Below are 18,104 nucleotides of genomic sequence, written 5' to 3' on the forward strand. Positions count from 1 at the left end.
CAGAAAGGTTGTCTAGAACAAACCAGAGAAATCTCCATTACAATCGTTAGATGTTATAAGCTTCATAGCTTTAGGCAATTATAAGCATCCCAGGGCAGATCAGCCCCAGCATGTTATCAATTATTCCATGATATAAACAGAATAGCTGCCCTTATATAGGAACAGTTATCTCATGGGAATAAACTTCCCTATCAAATGAAAACTGGGCCACTCTGAGCTAGAGGGATTAAACCAACAACCTGAGTATACATAGAGGAAGCCAGGACTCCAAGTACATATGTTAACAGAGGATGGCCTTATCTGACATCAATAGGAGGGGAGGCTTGATATGCCACCATAGGGCCATGCTAGAGGGGTGAGGCAGGAGTCCGTGAATGGGTGGAGGAGCACACTCATGGAGGCAAAAGGGAGAAGGATTAAAGGGGTAGGGGTTGGTGGATGGGGTAACCTGGAAAGAGGGATATCATTTTAAATGTAAATGAATAAAATGATGCTGCTGCTGCTGATAATAATAATAATAATAATAATAATAATAATAATAATGGCATAGTAATAATAATAATAATAATAATGGCATAGTAATAAATATTTCTCCCAAAGCCCCCTAGATGCAGATAATCATTGACAAGAACATCACCTGGGAAGGTAATATGCTTTGTCATGCAGACATTTTATAGTCAACACCACAGTTCTTGTCTTTTTTGTTTCCCCCTCACCTACAAATCTCAATATTTATCTTGGATCTTTAAGAAAAACCCTTCAGTATATTGAACATCTTTATCTGTTCATTTATTGTGGCCACACTGATTAAAATGTAATTCCCTCTAATACACCACTGCCCCTCATTTTTAAAACACATTGAAATCTGTAGCTTAGTCCAACTGTAGGAGCTCTTGGAAATGGGAATGTGTCCTAAAACTCATAACATCTAAATATGTACAAATTTAAGCCACTGTGTTGTACAAGTTGTAACTCCAATGCACACATTTTAAAAAATCTTTATGAAAGTAATAAAGCCCTAGATGTTCTGACATGTTAGCATAGTTGCATGTAAAAAACATGATTTAAATTGACTTAACAGCATTGTATTTGGAAGCTGTAATAAGTTTAACTAAGCTACAGAACACTTAAATTGACTTTTACACTTCTACTTTGTGACTATGAAAAGGTATATAGTATTTTAAATTTCATATTTTATGTGAACATTCATGAACATATAAAATGTTGGGAGACTTTCTATGACCCCTTTTATTTCAGGTGTTATGGGACTGCTTAGATGATCTATTCGATCTTGATTTAATTTTGGTGTTTGATATCTGTCTAGGAAACTGTCCATTTCCTCCAGATTCTCCAGTTGTGTCGAGTATAGGCTTTTGTAGTAGGATCTGATGATTTTTTTTGAATTTCCTCAGTTTCTGTTGTTATATATCCCTTTTCAGTTCTAATTTCGTTAATCTGGATACTGTCTCCGTGCCCTTTGGTTAGTCTGGCTAAGGGTTTATCTATCTTGTTGATTTTCTCAAAGAACCAGCTCCTGGTTTTGTTGATTCTTTGTATGGTTCTCTTAGTTTCTTCTTAATTGATTTCAGCCAATTTGATGATTTTCTGCCTTCTACTCCTCCTGGGTGAATTTGCTTCTTTTTGATCCAGGGCTTTCAGGTGTATCATTAAGCTTCTAGTGTATGCTCTCTCCATTTTCTTTTTGGAGTCACTCAGGGCTATGAGTTTTCCTCTTAGCACTGCTTTCATTGTGTCCCATAGATTTGGATATGTTGTGTCATCATTTTTATTAAATTCTAAAAAGTCTTTGATTTCTTTCTTTATTTCTTCTTTGACCAAGATATCATTGAGTAGAGTATTGTTCAGTTTCCATGTGTATGTGGGCTTTCTGTTGTTTTGTTGCTATTGAAATCACTGTTTCACAAAATAAAAACAGAAGAAACACTACTCAACTCGTTCTATGAAGCCACAGTTACACTGATAACAAAACCAAACAAAGATCCAACAAAGAAAGAGAACTTCAGGCCAATTTCCCTTATGAATATCGATGTAAAAATACTCAATAAAATTCTTGCCAACCTAATCCAAGAATACATCAAAACGATTATCCACCACGATCAAATGGGTTTCCTACCAGGGATGCAGGGGTGGTTCAATATAAGGAAATCCATCAATGCAATCCACTACATAAACAAACTCAAAGAAAAAACCATATGTCAAATGCTGAAGAAGCATTTGACAAAATTCAGCATCCTTTCATGCTAAAAGTCTTGGAAAGAACAGGAATTCAAGGCCCATACCTATACACAGTTAAAGCAATATACAGCAAACCGTTAGCCAATATCAAACTAAATAAAGAGAAACTTGAAGTAATCCCACTAAAATCAGGGACTACACAAGGCTGTCCTCTCTTTCCATATCTTTTCAATATAGTACTTGAAGTTCTAGCTAGAGCAATTAGACAACATAAGGAGGTCAAAGGGATACAAATTGGAAAGGAAGAAGTCAAATTATCACTATTTGCATATAACTTGATAGTATACTTTTTTTTATTCGATATATTTTTTATTTACATTTCAAATGATTTCCGCTTTTCTGGTTCCCCACTCTCCGAAAGTCACATAAGCCCCCTTCCCTCCCTCTGTTCTCCCACCCATCCCTTCCCACTTCCCTGTTATGGTTTTGTCTTATACTGCTACACTGGGTCTTTCCAGAACTAGGGGCCACTCCTCCGTTCTTCTTGTACCTCATTTGAAGTGTGGATTATGTTTTGCATATTCCAGTTTTCCAAGCTAATATCCACTTATTAGTGAGTGCATACCATGACTGATTTTTTGAGACTGGGTTACCTCACTTAGTATGATATTCTCCAGCTCCATTCATTTGCCTAGGAATTTCATGAATTCATTGTTTCTAATGGCTGAATAGTGCATTCCATTGTGCAGATAAACCACATTTTTTGCATCCATTCTTCGGTTGAGGGATTCCTGTGTTATTTCCAGCTTCTGGCTATTATAAATAGGGCTGCTATGAACATAGTGGAACATATATCCTTATTACATGCTGGGGAATCCTCTGGGTATATGCCCAGGAGTGGTATGCTCTAAGATCACGAATTAACAAATGTGACCTCATAAAATTAGAAAGTTTCTGTAAAGCAAAGGACACCATCAAAAGGGCAAATTGGCAACCAACAAATTGGGAAAAGATCTTCACCAACCCTACATCAGATAGAGGGCTAATATCCAATACATACAAAGAACTCAAGAAGTTAGACCCCAGAACCAAATAACCCTATTAAAAATGGGGTACAGAGTTAAACAAAGAATTCTCACCTGAAGAACATCGGATGGTGGAGAAACATTTAAAAAAATGCTCAGCTTCACTAGTCATCAGGGAAATGCAAATCAAAGCAAACCTGAGATTTCACCTTACACCAGTCAGAATGGCTAAGATTAAAAACTCAGAAGACAGCAGATGTTGGCGAGGATGTGGAGAAAGAGGAACACTCCTCCACTGCTGGTGGGGTTGCAAATTAGTACAACCACTCTGGAAATCAGTCTGGCAGTCCCTCAGAAAACTGAGCATGACTTGATAGTATACTTAAGTGACCCTAAAAACTCCACCAGAGAACTCCTACAGCTGATAAACAACTTCAGCAAAGTAACAGGTTATAAAATCAATTCAAGTATAATATTGAAAAGATAAGGAGAAAGGGGGCAGCCCTGTCTAGTACCTGATTTTAGTGGGATTGCTTCAAGTTTCTCTCCAATTAGTTTGATGCTGGCTACCAGTTTGCTGTATATTGCTTTTACTATGTTTAGGTATGGGCCTTGAATTCCTGTTCTTTCCAAGACTTTAAGCATGAAAGGATGCTGAATTTTGTCAAATGCTTTTCCAGCATCCAATGAAATAGCCATGTAGTTTTTTTCTTTGAGTTTGTTTATGTAGTGGATTGCATTGATGGATTTCCATATATTGAACCAACCCTGCATCCCTGGAATAAAGCCTACTTGATCATGGTGGATGATCGTTTTTATGTGTTCTTGAATTCGGTTGGCAAGAATTGTATTGAGTATTTTTGCATCGATGTTCATAAGGGAAATTGGTCTGAAATTCTTTTTCTTTGTTGGATCTTTGTCTGGTTTTGGTATCAGCATAATAGTGGCTTCATACAAGGAACTGGGTAGTGTTCCTTCTGTTTCTATTTTGTGGAAAAATTTGAAGAGTATTGGGTGCTAGGTCTTCTTTGAAGGTCTGATAGAATTCTGCACTGAAGGCATCTGGTCCTGTGCTTTTTTTGGTTGGAAGGCTTTCTATGACCCCTTTTATTTCTTTAGGGGTTATAGGACTCTTTAGATGACCTATTTGGTCCTGATTTAATTTTGGTATTTGGTATCTGTCTAGGAAATTGTCCATTTCCTCCAGATTCTCCAGTTGTGTTGAGTACAGGCTCTTGTAGTAGGATCTGATGATTTTTTGGATTTCCTCAGTTTCCGTTGTTATATCTCCCTTTTCATTTCTAAGTTTGTTAATTTAGATACTTTCTCTGTGCCCTTTGGTCAGTCTCGCTAAGGGTTTATCTATCTTGTTGATTTTCTCAAAGAACCAGCTCCTGGTTTTGTTGATTTTTTGTATGGTTCTCTTTGTTTCTACTTGATTGATTTCAGCCCTGAGTTTGATGATTTCCTGCCTTCTACTCCTCCAGGGTGAAATAGCTTCTTTTTGTTCCAGGGCTTTTGTAGTAGGATCTGTTTATTTTTATTTTATAGGCTTTTGTAGTAGGATCTGATGATTTTTTGAATTTCCTCAGTTTCTGTTGTTATACCTCTCTTTTCATTTCTAATTTTGCTAACTTGGATACTTTCATTCTGCCCTTTGATCAGTCTGGCTGAGGGTCACATAAGGAGGTCAAAGGGATACAAATTGGAAAGGAAGAAGTCAAAGTATCATTATTTGCAGATGATATGATAGTCTACCTAAGTGACCCAAAAAACTCCACTAGAGAACTGATACAGCTGATAAACAACTTCAGTAAGGTGGCTAGATATAAAATCAACTCAGGAAAATCAGTAGCCTTTCTATACTCAAAGGATAAGCAGACTGAGAAAGAAATTAGGGAACTGACACCATTCACAATAGCCACAAAGAGTATAAAGTACCTTGGGGTGACATTTACCAAACATGTGAAAGATCTGTATGACAAGAACTTCAAGACTCTGAAGAAGGAAATGGAAGAAGACCTCAAAAAATGGAAAAACCTCCCATGCTCATGGGTCAGCAGGATTAATATAGTTAAAATGGCCATTTTGCCAAAAGCAATATACAAATTCATCTCAATACCCATTCAAAATCCCAACTCAATTCTTCATAGAGTTACAAAGAACAATTCTCAAATTCATCTGGAATAACAAAAAACTCAGAATAGCTAAAACAATTCTCAAAAACAGAAGAAATTTTGGGGGAATCAGTATCCCTGAGCTCAAGCAATACTACTGAGCAATAGTGTTAAAAACTGCATGGTATTGGTACAGTGACAGGCAGGCAGATCAATGGAACATGATTGAAGATCCAGAAATGAACACACACCTATGATCCTCTACAAAGGGGCTGAAAACATCCAATGGAAAAAAGATAGCTTTTTCAACAAATGGTGCTGGTTCAACTGGAGGTCAGCATGCAGGAGAATGTGAGTTGATCCATCCTTGTCTCCTTGTACTAAGCTTAACTCCAAATGGATCAAGGACCTCCACATAAAGCCAGACACTCTGAAGATAATAGAATAGAAACTAGGGAAGACCCTTGAGGACAGCGGTACCGGAGGAAAGTTCCTGAACAGAACACCAATAAGTTATGCTCAAATTCTTGATCTTATCCTTAAGATCAAGAATTGACAAATGGGACCTCATAAAATTACAAAGTTTCTGTAAAGCAAAGGACACCATCAAAAAGACAAATCAGCAACCAACAAATTGTGAAAAGATCTTCACCAACCCTACATCAGATTGAGGGCTAATATCCAATATATACAAAGAACTCAAAAGTTAGATCCCAGAAAACCAAATAACCCTATTAAAAATGGGGTACAGAGTTAAGCAAAGAATTTTCACCTGAAGAACTTAGGATGGCCGAGACCACCTTAAGAATTGCTCAACATCATTAGCCATTAGGGAAATGCAAATCAAACAACCCTGAGATTTCACCTCACACCAGTCAGAATGGCTAAAGTTAAAAACTCAGGAGACAGCAGGTGTTGGCAAGGATGTAGAGAAAGAGGAACACTCCTTCACTGCTGGTGGGATTGTAAGATGGTAAAACCACTATGGAAATCAGTCTGGCAGTTCCTAAGAAGACTGGGCATGACACTTCCAGAGGACCCTGCTATACCTCTCCTGGGCATATACCCACAGAATTCCCCAGCATGCAATAAGGCCACATGCTCTTCTATGTTCATAGCAGCCCTATTTATAATAGCCAGAAGTTGGAAAGAACCCAGGTATCCCTCAACAGAAGAATGGATGTAAAAAAATGTGGTATATATACACAATGGAGTACTATTCAGCCAATTAGAAACAATGAATTCATGAAATTCTTAGGCAAATGGATGGAGCTGGAGAACATCATACTAAGTGAGGTAACCCAGTCTCAAAAGATCAATCATGGTATGCACTCACTAATAAGTGGATATTAGCCTGGAAAACTGGAATACGCAAAACATAATCCACACATCAAATGAGGTACAAGAAGAACAGAGGAGTGGCCCCTGCTTCTGGAAAGATCCAGTGAAACAGTATAAGGCAAAACCAGAACAGGAAAATGGGAAGAGGTGGGTGGGAGAATAGGGGGAGGGAAGGAGGCTTATGTGACTTTCAGGGAGTGGGGGACCAGAAAAGGGGAAATCATTTGAAATGTAAATAAAAAATATATCGAATGTAATAAAAAAAGAAAAAGAAAGAAAAAAATAAAAACATGTACTACCAAAAAAAAAAAAAAAAGAAAAAAGAAAGAAAATCAACTCAATCAAATCATTTGCCTTCCTATACAAAAGAAGTTAGGGAAATGGCACCCTTCACAATATCCACAAACAATATAAAGTATCTTGGTGTGACTCTAACCAAACAAGTGAAAGATCTATACAACAAGAACTTCAGGTCTCTGAAGAAGGAAATCGAAGAAGACCTCAGAAAATGGAAAAATCTATCATGCTCATAGATTGGCAGGATTAATATAGTTAAAATGACCATCTTGCCAAAAGCAATATACAGATTCAATGTAATCCCCATTAAAATCCCAACTCAGTTCTTCACAGAGTTAGAAAAAGCAATTCTCAAATTTATCTGGAATAACAAAAAACCCAGGATAGCTAAAGCTATTCTCAACAGTAAAAGAACTTCTGGGGTCATTAGTATCTCAGACCTCAAGCAATACTACAGAGCAATAGTGTTAAAAACTGCATGGTATTGGCACAGGGACAGGCAAGTGGACCAATAGAATAGAATTGGAGACCCAGAAATGAATCCACACACCTATGGTCACTTGATCTTCGACAAAGGAGCTGAAAACATCCACTGAATAAAAATAGCTTTTTCAACAATTGCTGCTGGTTCAACTGGAGGTCAGCATGCAGGAGAATGTGAATCGATCCATTCATATCTCCTTGTACTAAGCTCAACTCCAAGTGGATCAAGGACCTCCACATAAAACGGACACACTGAAACTAATAGAAAAGAAACTGGGGGAAACCCTTGAGGACATATGCACAGGGGAAAAGTTCCTGAACAGAACACCAATAGCTTATGTTATAAGATCAAGAATTGACAAATGGGACCTCATAAAATTACAAAGTTTCTGTAAGGCAAAGGACACCGTCAAAAGGACAAAACAGCAACCAACAAATTGGGAAAAGATCTTCACCAACCCTACATCCGATAGAGTGATAATATCCAATATATACAAAGAACTCAAGAAGTTAGACCCCAGTGAACCAAATAACCCTATTAAAAATGGGGTACAGACCTAAACAAAGAATTTTCACCTGAAGAAATCGGGTGGCCAAGAAGCACCTTAAGAAATGCTCGACATCATTAGCCATTAGGGAAATGCAAATCAAAACAACCTTGAGATTTCACCTCACACCAGTCAGAATGGCTAAGGTTAAAAACTCAGGAGACAGCAGGTGTTGGCAAGGATGTGGAGAAAGAGGAACACTCCTTCACTGCTGGTGTGATTGTAAGATGGTACAACCACTATGGAAATCAGTCTGGTGGTTACTAAGAAAACTGGACATTAAACTTCCAGAGGACCCTGCTATACCTCTCCTGGGCATATACCCTGGCTATTCCCCTGCATGCAGTAAGGACACATTCTCCACTATGTTCATAGCAGCCCTATTTATAATAGCCAGAAGCTGGAAAGAAAAACAATGAATTCATGAATTTTTTAGGCAACTGGATGGAAGTAGATAATGTCATCCTAAGTGAGGTAAAGCAATCACAAAAGAATACACATGGAATGCAATCATTGATAAGTGGATATTAATTAGCCCTGAAGCTCTGAATACTGAAGATACAATTAGCTTATCAAATGATTCCCATGAAGAAGGAAGAAGAGGGCCTTAATTCTGGAAAGGTTTGATCCAGCATTGTAGTGGTGTACCAAGACAGAGAAAAGGGAAGGGGAGCTATAGCAGAATGGATGGAGAGAAGAGGACTTATGGGACATATGGGGGGGGGGGGACTGGGAAAGGGGAAAGCTTCTAGAATGTAAACAAAGAATATAGGAAATAAATAAAAAGAAAAAAAAAGAATAGCTTGTGTTTTGAATAGTCAAGCCATACTTCCCATGTATAATGGGATCAAGCTAGCATGTCTTCCCCCTTGTGGCAATGAATCAATCTCCTGTAGGTCATATATATGAAAATCCTTTGGTAATATTGACTATGCTTGAACAGTACAACCAAACATTCTGAAAATCTTTGACTTTAGAAGGTAGATGTGAAAATGGTAAAGGGTCTCCTTATAGAGTAGAAGAATGATGAATCAGTCCACCATGTCTCCGTGGCCTTTTTGTGTGATTAATGGGGAGGCTTTTTAAATTTATGAAGCATGAAAACTTGTTCCCTCCTTTAGAAAATTTAACCTCTCCTTATTCCTGTGGATCTTCTAACAGATCCCTGCTTCCCTAAACTGAGAATCCTATTGAAGGCATCCATATCCAAACACAAAGTGTAACACATGTCATTTCCATCTAAGTACCTTCTGTAAACCACAGGTCCATAAGTCATACCTAAATAATACAAACATACAAACATAATAAATCAATCAATAATAATAATAATAAACAACAAACATAATAATAGTAAAATATACTCCAACATATAACAAGGACATATGTACCACTATGTTCATAGAAGCCTATTTCTAATAGCTAGAAGCTAGAAACAACCCAGATGGCCTTCAACAGAGGAATGGATATAGAAATTTGGTACATATACAAATGTAATACTACTCAGCTATTAAAAACAAGGACTTTATGAATTTCTTTGGTAAATGAATAGAACTAGAAAATATCATCTTGCGTGAGATAGCCCAATCACAAAAGAACACATATGGTATGCACTCACTGATAAGTGAATATTCACCCAAAAGTTTGGAATACCCAAGACACATTTCATAGACCACATGAAGCTCATGAATAAAGAAGACCAAAGTGTGGGTGCTTTGGTTCTTCTTAAAAAGGGTAACAAAATACTCACAGAACAAATATGGAGAAACAGGGTGGAACAGAGACTGAAGAAAAGGCCATTCAGAGACTACTACAATAGGAATCCATTCCATATACCAAACCCAGACACTATTGTGGATGGCAAGAAGTACATGCTGACAGGAGCCTGATATAGCTGTTTCTTGAGAGTCTCTGCCAGACCCTGACAAATACAGAGGTAAATGCTTGCAGCCAACCATTGGACAGAGCACACGGTCCCCATTGGAGGAGTTAGAAGAAGGACTAAAGGAGCTGAAGGAGTTTGTAACCCCATAGGAAAAACAACAATATCAACCAACCGGAAACCCCAGAGCTCCCAGGGACTAAACCACATTCCATGGAGTACACATGGAAGAGTCCATGGTTCCAGCCACATATTTAGCAAAGGATGACCTTGTTGGATATTAATGAGAGGAGAGGCCCTTGGTCAGTTGAGACTGTTGATCTTCTTATGGGGTCACCTTCCTCCTCAGCTTCTGCCAGCCTTTCCCTAATTCAATGACAGGGTTCCAGGCTTCTGTCTATTGGTTGGGTGTAAGTACCTGCATCTGACTTTTTTATCTGCTTGCTGGGCCTTTTGGAGGGCAGTCATGCTAAGCTCCTGTCTGTTAGCACACCATAGCATCAGTAGTAGTGTCAGGCCTTGTGGACTCCCCTTGAGCTGAATCCTAATGTGGGCATTTCACTGAACCTCCTTTCCCTCAGTCTCTTCTTCTTTTATTGTCCCTGGAGTTCTTTTAGACAGGAACAATTCTTAAATGATGACAGAGTTGTAAATGTAGAGACACAACTTTCTTGAAATATGGTGTATATTTGGCCCTATCTGGAGGATATTATTAGGCTATTTTTTTCCCTGTGTGATGCACCTTTGATTCTTGTTTTTTGCAGTCCTTACCACCAGAAAATGGCATTTTTTAGTTGGGCCTGGTGTAAAAGAAAGGATCATGTGACACTGGCTACTAGCAATGATAATGACTCAATTTGAAAATGTGTCCACTGTCAATATTAACCACAGTGCTGTAATCTCGGCCAGCCTATCTTCATGATCCTTTAAAGTCTGTTGTGTTTCTTTCAAGCCAATTCCTAAACCCGTATCTCTGAATTTTTTAAAGGTAAAAACTACATCACAAACAAAAACAGGGCCAATAACTTCATAATTGGAGAGTATAGCTTATTTTCTTTCATAGAAATTAAGAAGTTTTATAATTAATGCTTTACCACCACCAAAGAAGAATGTAGGTAAAATCAATGGGCAAGTTTACTCCCATGTCTGGCTGATCCCATGTAAATATATGAATCAATTTCCGCCGTAAGTGGATAGTATATTTGTTATTTTTCACTTGTATAACATGTCCATTTCTTTGATTATGATATCTGATTGCTTCAAAATAACAAAGAAGATCAGCAAATGATATTTCCCTCTGGGAATTTGGTAGAGGAGATAGAAATATTATTGAAATAAAATGACATATTTGTCAAAATAATAATAGTAAAAGACGACACACAAATACTCCTTTCTCTTTCAGTGATTTTTATGTTGACCTAGTAATAATGAAGAAGAAATTACAATAGAAACTAAAAGTAAATTTGGTGTAATAGTTACATTTCTTAACATTTCCCTAGCCTATTTTTTTAATTTATTCTGCAACATGGAAAACATTTGTTTCATTCTATAATTATTTCTTCCTCCTTTAATTTAAGTTTTAACTTAGATCAGAAGGTAATTTTAATTGCCTATAGAAAGACTATAACATGATAAAATTTAAGAACTTAAAGGTTATTATCTAGAGTTCTGAATGTGGGTTATTAGCAAAAATAAAATAGAAAAAAATAGAAAAGTTATCTTTTGTTGTGTCCAGGCATTCAGTTATATGTTGATTTTTAATTTATGCATTTTATACATTTTCAGAGTGTTGACAAGACTGTCTATATGCCTTATAAATATTTCTAGTCATTTTCTATAATATAGTTTTAAAAGCTGTTCATTGAAGCAGCACATGTCTGTAAATCAAGTACTTCTAAATTGACTTAGAAGTTGAAGATGGAAAAAGTCTCAGACATTTGCTGGGTAGTTGTCGTGACTTGCAGAATTAGGGCAAGAAAGTTTGTGTCAAACAAGCTGACAGTTGAGAACTAGAGAGGTTTTCCTCTTACGTTGTTTAATATTGATACCTACAATCTCAGATCTGAACACAAATACACACACAAACATAGAGAGACAGAGACAGAAATAGAAAAGCCAGAGACACAGATAGAAACAGAGAAATAGAGAGAGACAGAGTCACACAGAGAGAGACAGAGACAGAAAGAGACAGAGACTAAAGGTTGAAAATCTATCCAGTAAAAACTTCACTTCCTTGCTTCTGCTCTTTATTAGAGTGTGGATTTGTTTTTGTTTTCCACAAAGGACTCAGTTGGCAAATGGTTTGCTTCAATTCTAGATGTTGCACTTCCATGAATATAAAAGTCTTAACTTTATTCACTATTATTCCTAACTTTTTCTCTCTTCCTTTTGGAGTTGAGGGCATTATAAAGTGAAACAGGAGATTATATGAAACTGTAGAGTTATTCTACCTCCTCTGAGCTACCTGCTTGGTCCTTCTGCTGTAGTAGACCCCTGCCAGTTCTGCCACAGGGAAGGCCCCATCTCCTGATACTTTGTAAAGAATCAGCAGCAAGCAGGGCATTCTGTAAGAACCGCCCCCACTTCTGGAGGCCCAGAGCTGCTGGCTGGAACTCACTATGCAGCGACCACCAAAACCCCACTCACCCCCCCCAGAATATGACTCCCCTTCTACCCGTCTTTCACTGCCACCTGCCCTGTTCCCTCTGCTGTGGTAGAGCCTCTGCCAGTTCTGCCATAGACAAGGCCCCATCTCCTGATACTTTCTAGAGAACCAGCAGCAAGCAGGGCATTTGATCCTTGCCAGGTCTGCAGCAGGGAAGACCACATCTCCTGATAGTTCCCTGAGCTGTTTTAAGAAAACAGAAATCCCTGTAGTACAGATATACAGGCTTGCAGGACAGAGAAGCCACAGTCAGAGACAGCAAGACCAGCAAACTCCAGAGACAGCTAGATTGCCAAAGGCAAAGGCAAGTTCACTACTAACAGAAACCAAGGCAATGTGGCAACATCAGAACCCAGTTTTTCCACAACAGCAAATCCTGGATACCCCATCACATTGGCAAACCCATAGCTGGATTTAAAATCATAGCTCATGAAGCTTATAGAGGACTTCAAGAAGGACATAAATAACTCCCTTAAAGAAATACAGTAGAATATGAGTCAACAGGTAGAAGCCCTTAAAGAGGAAACACAAAAATCCCTTAAAGAATTTCAGGAAAACACAAACGAACAAGTGAAGGAAATGAACAAGACTATCCAGGATCTAAAAATGGAAGTAGAAACAATAAAGAAATTGCAAAGTGAGACATCTCTGGAGATAGAAAACCTTGGAATGAATTCAGGAGTCACAGATGCAGGTATCAACCACAGAATAAAAGAGATAGAAGAAGGAATCTCAGATGTTGAAGATTCCATAGAAAACATTGACTCAACAGACAAAGAAAATGCAAAATGCAAAAAATCTTGTAACCCAAAACATTCAGGAAATCAAGGACAGAATGAGAAGACCAAACCTAAGGATTGTAGATATAGAAGAGAGTGAGGACTTGCATCTTAACGGACCAGTAAATATCTTTAACAAAATTATGGAAGAAAACTTCCCTAACCTAAAGAAAGAGATGCCAGGAACATACAAGAAGCCCACAGAACTCCAAACAGACTGGAACGGAACAGAAATTCCTCCTGTCTTATAATAATCTAAACACCAAATGCACTAAACAAAAAAAGAATTTTTAAAACAGTAAGGCGAAAAGGTCAAGTAAAGGCAGACCTATCAGAATTATACCAGACATCTCTCCAGAAACTATGAAAGCTAGAAGACCCTGGGCAGATGTCACGCAGACACTAAGAGAACATAAATGTCAGCCCAGACTACTATAATCCAGCAAAACTCTCAAATGCCATAGACAGAGAAAACAAGACATTCCATGACAAAAGAAAATTTACACAATATTGTTTCACAAATCCAACTATACAAAGGATAATGGGTGGAAAACACCAACACAAGGTGGGAAATCACACCATAGAAAAATAATCTTTCAACAAACCCAAAAGAGGATAGCCACAAAAACAGAATTTACCTTTAAAAAAGAAGATAACAGTAAACAACAATCACTTTTCCTTAATATCTCTTAACATCAATGGTCTCAATTCCCCAATAAAAAGGCTTAAACTAACAGACTGGATACATAAACAGGACCAAAAATTTTGCTGCATACAAGAAACCGACCTCAGTGACAAAGGCAGTCACTACTTAAGAATCAAAGGTTGGAAAATTATTTTCCAAGCAAATGTCCCAAGAAACAAGCCATTCTTATAAATTGACTTTCAACCAAAAGTTGTCAAAAAAGATAAGGAGTGACACTTCATACTTATCAAAGGAAAAATCTACCAAGATGAACAATCAGTTATGAACATCTATGCTCTGAAGGCAAAGGCACCCACATTCATAAAAAAAAAACTTACTAAAGCTCAAAGCACACATTGCACCCCACACAAAAATAGTGGGAGACTTCAACACCTCACTCTCAACAATAGACAAATCATAGAATCATATACTAAACAGAGACATAGTGAAACTTACTGAAGTTATGGACCAAATGGATCTAACAGATATTTGTAGAACATTCCATCCTAAAGTAAAAGAATATACCTTCTTCTCAACACCTCATGGTACCTTCTCCAAAATTGACCATATAATTGGTCACAAAGCAGGCCTCAACAGGTACAGAAATATTGAAATTTTTCCATGCACCTTATCAGATCACCACAGCCTACGGCTGGTCTTAAGTTCAAACAAAAACAATGGAAAATACACATACCTTTGGACTTTGAACAATGCCCTTCTCAATAATAGCTTGATCAAACAAGGAATAAAGAAATAAATTAAAGACTTTTTAGAATTCATTGAAAATGAAGGCACAAAATAGCCAAATTTATGGGACACAATGATAGCAGTGCTAAGAAGAAAACTCATAGCTCTGAGTCCTCCAAAAAGGAACTAGAGAGAGCATACATTAGCAGCTTAACAGCACACCTGAAAGCTTTAGAACAGAAAGAAGCTAATACACCCAAGAAGGGTAGAAGGCAGGAAATCATCAAACTCAGGGCTGAAATCAACCAAGTAGAAACAAAAAGAACTATACAAAGAATCAACAAAACCAGGAGCGGATTTGTTGAGAAAATCAAGAAGATAGATAAACCCTTGGCAAGACTAACCAGAGGGCACAGAGGCAGTACCCAAATTAACAAAATCAGAAACGAAAAGAGAGATATAACAACAGAAAGTGTGGAAATTCAGAAAAAAATCATCAGATTCTACTACACGAGTTTATACTCAACAAAATTTGATAATCTAGATGAAATGGACAACTTTCTAAATACATACCAGGTGTCAATGTTAAAACAGGATCAGATAAACCATCTAAATAGTCTCATATATCCTGAGGAAATAGAAGCAATTGTTAATAGTCTCCTATCAAAAACAAAACAAAACAAAAAATGAAAAAAAAAAAAAAAAGTCAGCACCAGATGGTTTTAGTGGGGGAATTCTTTCAATCAGATCTTCAAAGAAGAGTTAATACTGATACTCTTCAAACTATGCTATGAAATAGAAACTCAAGGAACACTACCCAACTCACTCTATGAAACCACAGTAATGCTTATACCTAAATCAAACAAAGGCCAAACAAGGAAAGAGAACATCAGGCCAATCTCTCTTATGAACACTGATGCAAAAATACTGAATAAAATACTGGCCAGCCAAATCCAAGAATGCATCGAAATGATAATTCACCAAGATCAAGTAGGCTTCATCCCAGGGATGCAGGGATGGATCAATATATGGAAATTCATCAATGTCATCCATTACATAAACAAACTCAAGAAAAAACATGTGGTCATTTAATTAGATGCTGAAAAGTCTTTTGTCAAAATCAGCATCCCTTCATGATAAAAGTCTTGGAGAGATTGAGAATCCAAAGCCCATACCTAAACAATATACTGCAATATACTGCAAACCAGTAGCCAATATTAAACTAAATAGAGAGAAACTTGAAGCAATCCCACCAAAATCGTGGACCAGACAAGGCTGTCCACTTTCTCCCTATCTATTCAATATAGCACTTGAAGTCCTAGCCAGAGCAATCAGACAACAAAAGGAGGTCAAGGTATACAAATCAGAAAGGAAGAAGTAAAAAAAAAATCACTATTTTCAGATGATATGATCATATTCTTAAACGACCCCAAAACTTCCACCAGAGAACTCCTAAAGCAAACAACTTCAGCAAAGTGGCTGGATATAAAATTAACTCAAACAAATTAGTAGCCTTCCTACACTCAAAGGATAAATAAGTTGAGAAAGAAGTTAAGGAAATAACACCCTTTACAATAGTCACAAATAATATTATGTATCTTGGCGTGACTCTAACCAAGCAAGTGAAAGATCTATATGACAAGAACTTCAAGTCTCTGAAGAAAGAAATCAAAGAAGATCTCAGAAGATGGAAAGATCTCCCATGCTCATGGATTGGCAGGATTAATATAGTAAAGATGGGGGGAGATCGGCGGCGGCGGCGGCAGCGGCGGCAGCAGCGGCAGCAGTGGCTGCTCCAGCTGAAGGGCCACCAGCAGTGGAACCAAGGCGTCACAGGGACCAGTTAGGCCCTGCGCCCACGACCACTGACCTTCGCTGACCAGCCGGACAGCAAGCAGCTGCAGTTGTGCGGCGCCTTTCCTGCACGGAGGCCACTTCAGAACTCGGCCTCCCACCAGTCAGGAGAGGAGGATCCATCTTGGTTCCGTACTCCAGGAATCGGACAGACTGAGGTACACAAACATAATCCGAGGCCAACACCGCGGTGGTCTGAGCCCAACGGGCGTTGGCCTGCACCCAGGCCCTGGGCGGGTCGGGGGGGGCCATCGGGGTGCCAACCCAACCAGGAGGTTTTTTGCCCAGGCCTGCGAGCGCACCGCCGCCATTTTGCCTGCAGGACGACAGAGAGCTCAGGCGGGCAGACCTGTAACAGGCATAGCCTAAGGCTAACAAAGCGGGGGTCCAGGCCCCAAAAGGCACAGGACTGACCCCAAGAACTGGGCGGCTTGGTGGGCCATCTGTGAGTCAACCCGCCCAGGTGATTGTTAGCAAAGCAGACTCTCCCGGCGCTTTCAGGGAGCGCGGGCGCACACGCCGGCCATCCTAGTCACCTGGCAAACCCAATTAACAGTCAAAGCCGTAGGGGAACTTTGCTCGGACCTTGGCCTCCCAGGCTTTTGCCTGGACTCAGGGACTGGGCGGCCAGGCTAACCTTGTGTGCGACAGCCCGGTTGGCAGATCGGCTGCCCAGCGGAGTGAGCGGAACTCAGGGGAGGTCACAGTAGCATACACCGTCGGCACTCCCTGGGAGTGCACACGGGCTCCATCTGCTCCACAGACACAATCTGGGGCAAGGCCTCAGGCAGAAGCCCTTAGCTCTACTCTCTCCGCTTCCGGATCCAGATCAGTCTGGGCGGCAGCATTACATCTCCAAGTCCTGCAAGTGGCTAGCTGGGCTTCCGGGCGGCCAGCTGGGAGAAGTCAGTGTGCTCCAGTGAATCCAGCGGGCCCCAGCGGGAGCCTTCGGGTGCCTGCTTTGGGATCTGAACAGCCTGGGCAGCAGCACACTGTCTACAAGCAGTGCAGGAGGTAAGCTGTGCACCAGAGGCCAACTGAGAAGGGGCAGCTTGCACTGGTGAGTCCAGCACCGACAAGATAAACTAACACCAGTGAGATCTAGATGGCAAAAGGCAAACGCAGGAACGTCACTAACAGAAATCAAGGCAATATGGCAACATCTGAACCCAATTCTCCTCTACCAACATGTCCTGGATACCCCATCACACCAGTAAAACAAGATTTGGATTTAAAATCACTGGTCATGATGCTGGTACAGGAACACATGAAGGTCATACATAAAGAAATTCAGGAGACAATGGATCAAAAGTTAGAAGCCCTTGCAAGGGAAACACAAAAATCATTGAAAGAAATCCAGGAGAATACAAAAGCCAACAAGGAGGAAATGCAAAAAACACTTAAAGAAATACAGGAGAACTTTGCTCAACAGGCTGAGGTCATGAAAGACGAAACACAAAAATCTCTTAAAGAAATACAGGAGAACTTTGGTCAACAGGCTGAGCTCATGAAAGAGAAAACACAAAAATCTCTTAAAGAATTACAGGA

This window comes from Apodemus sylvaticus, chromosome 4 (assembly GCF_947179515.1).
Source record: "Apodemus sylvaticus chromosome 4, mApoSyl1.1, whole genome shotgun sequence".
NCBI lineage: Eukaryota > Metazoa > Chordata > Mammalia > Rodentia > Muridae > Apodemus > Apodemus sylvaticus.